Source organism: Coffea arabica, chromosome 4c, assembly GCF_036785885.1.
Source record: "Coffea arabica cultivar ET-39 chromosome 4c, Coffea Arabica ET-39 HiFi, whole genome shotgun sequence".
NCBI lineage: Eukaryota > Viridiplantae > Streptophyta > Magnoliopsida > Gentianales > Rubiaceae > Coffea > Coffea arabica.
The window spans coordinates 18554490-18557972 of NC_092316.1; positions in this window are offsets into that span (position 1 = coordinate 18554490).

Below are 3483 nucleotides of genomic sequence, written 5' to 3' on the forward strand. Positions count from 1 at the left end.
TATTCCAATTGTCTTAGATTTCACGACAACACCAAATGTCACCTTTCCACTTGATTTTGATTTTAGCTTTATGAACAACGAAGAATCACCGGTCATATGCCTTGAACAGCCACTATCAATGAACCATTTTGACTTGTTTGAGCATTTTCCCTGAAAAGAGAGAGTATTTGGTACCCTTTAACTTTTGGGTCCTCATTAGTTAGCATTGTGTCTAACTACCCACATGCATTTCCCTCCTTTGTTCAGATTTCTTTTCACATAACAATCTCCTTTCAAATGCCCTCTTTGACAACAAAAACTACACATAATGGAAGAGTCTTTAGTATGTAATGGTTTGATAAATCTCAATCCACTCCTTTTATATATTGTGAAACTATGTGCATTTTTGTTGTGTGCTAATGTTCTTTTATGAGCAATAAGAGAGGTGGTTGACATATTCTTTTTGAGATAATCTTGTTTTCTATCTTTTAAGATCTCATCCAAATTGTCCATCCTTTTATTCAAATCACCATGTCTTTCCTTTAGTTTTTCACAAACACTTGTCTTTCTATCAAGTTCATTTTGAACATCATATCCGGCTCTTACAAGACACTCATTGTCAGTCTTTAGTTGTTTATTTTGGTGAAAAAGTCTTGCATTTTCTTAAATGAGAAAAATAATTTTCTGTTTTAACTGCTTGTTTTTATCACAAGATTCCTTCAAGGCATTATGCAATTTTTCAACAAAGGATTCAAGATCATCATCATCTTCATTATCACTCTCAGATTGAGAGTGTATGGAAGTTACCTCATTATCTCCAATAGCCATGAAGGCCATTTGAGCTGATTCTTCTTCTTCTTCAACTTCGCCTTCAGTGTTGCATTCATTCCATGTAATTTGGAAGTTGTTGAATCTTGGCTTTCGATCAGCCTTTTCATCTTTCTTTTTCTTTAGAGAGCATTCGTTTGCGTAGTGTCCAGGCTGTCCACACTTGTAGCATTTGTCCAATTGTTTCTTGTTGAATTCTTGTTTTCCCTTATTCCTTGCGTTTGAAGACTGATTCTGGAATTGATTGCTAGGTCCTCCCCTTCTAAACTTCCTTTTATTCAAGATTCTTTTGAACCTTTTTGTGATGAGAGCAAGATCGTTGTCATCACCATCCGGGTCTTCATCATCCAACAGAGTTAGATCATCATCACCTTGGGCTGCCTTTAGAGCTATGTTTCTCTTTGCTCTCGCGTCCTCTTCCTCCTGCACTTTAGTTTTTAACTTCAACTCATAGGAGGTTAGTGAGTTAATGAGAGATTCAATAGGCACAGAATTCAAATCCTTAGCCTCCTCTATTGCAGTCACTTTACTTTCCCATTCTTTGCCCAATGCATTGAGAATTTTCCTGTTTTTCTCTCCCAAGGTGTATTCTTTGCCCAACATCTCGAGATCTTTGATCAAGTCATTGAACCTGTAATACATTTTGTAAATATTCTCAAGGGGTTCTATTTTAAATGATTCATACTTTGTGACCAAAATAGACTTTTTTTGTTTTCTCACGTTGTCACCACCCTCATGAATTTCTCTTAACTTATCCCACATTTCTTTGACAGATTTACATCCTTTTACTCTAATGAATTCATTTGAATCTAAGGCACTATAAAGAACATTCATGGCTTTGGCATTCAATGTGAGATTGGTTTTATCTTAAGCATTCAACTCAGCCCTTGTTTTTTGCCGAAACAAACCTGTATCTGCATCAAGAATGTTAGCATCATGCGGTCCTTCATTCACAATAAATCATAGCTCAATATCAATGGATTGCAAAAAGATAATCATTCTTTCTTTCCAACTAACATAATTAGAACCAGTAAACATGGGAGGCCTAGTGACAGATTGCCCTTCAACAAACATGGCATGATTGATTGTCATCTTTACTCCAAACCGCTTGAGATTAATCTCAAGGAGACCAAGCTTTGATACCAATTATAAGACCCAAAGACAACCTAAGAAGGGAGGTGAATTAGGTTGATTAAAATTACTTGATTTAGTTTATGCACTTTTTCTTTAATAAAAATTTACCTTCTTTTCTAGTAGTGACTAGCCAAGTAAATTTAAAGAAAAGAGCAATATTGATCAGAAAAGAGAGTGTATATAAGTAATGAGAATTTTATTAAACAAAAAGAATAAGATAGAGTATCAAACCGATTGTCTACCAAGCTTTCCTCAAACTTGAAGACCAATCACAAAGATGAGCACCTTCTCTTTGATGAACAATAATCAACTCAATGTACTATGAAGGGATCACTTCCTCCTTGTCCCAAGTCTCACTTAGTCAAGTTAGAAAGTTTTACTATCACTCAGATAACCTTCAACAAAGCTACACTATTGAAATTTCAAACACAAGAGAAGTGCTTACAAGAAATTTACACTACTTGGAGAACAAATCTTGCTAATGAGACTATTTTCTAACTAAAATATCTCTTGAGATCTTGTTAACGAAGTGTGCAAAAGTCACTCACTGGTTCAGAATCGTTTGTATTTAAAGGGGACCAAAAATGGGCTTCAATAATACTTCCAACGGATAGTAGGCAGATGAAGAATCAGCTAGCCGTTGGGATCGTCGAATGTCCGATGGGATATTATCGTCCGACAGCATCTGCGTTCGAACGTCGTCAGAGAGTCATCAAAACTTTGTGAAATTTCTCGGACGTCCGATGCGACTGATGTTCGTCCGAAGCGTGCGTCCGATCCTCCCAGACGTCCGATGCTTCCTTACGAGCGTCCGATAGAGTTTCCTTCTTGATGTTCTTCATTCTTTCGGACGTCTGACAGCTTCCTTTAGTACGTCCGACATGAGTGCCCTGTTTTTGCTTCTTCTTTTGGTTGATTTTCTTTCCTTGACACATTTGTACCTGATTCTCTTAAAAGCAAAACACTTATATTTGAAGAGAATTAGATAAACATTTCAAAATGCTTTGTGTTTATCATAATAAAGAATAACAAGCAGTGTGCGACGCTGGTCTCCCACGTGGTTGGGGTATAGATTAGATCTGTCTGGAAGCCCTACCTAATCTAGGGGGCTAATGCAGAAGCCCCGTCCTGGGTCTGGACACGTGGCAGCTCAGGAATGGCAGATCTGGACTTGGACCCCAGGCCCCTGACAGCTGTCCAGGGGCACACTGCCACTAGGGCACCAAAAGGCTCCAGGGAACAATCTCGTAGAGGGCGGGGAGAATCCTCCTCGGCGCTGGATTGAGGCTATACCGGGTAAGTCCCGAAGCGTACGGAGGTCGGACTCTCGAGCAGGTATAAATGGTAACGCACACCAACTACATAAGGTACGCTTACTATTGGCAAAACACCCCAACAGTTTTACTCCTAGTGAACTCCACTCATCGGAAAACTAATTTGACCGTCGAAGTGCCCTCGGAGACCACCTCGTGGCTCCCCTGTTAGTCACCCTAGAGACTACTTCTTGTTTGTTTTGCAGGGTTGGGATACGTTCCTCTCATC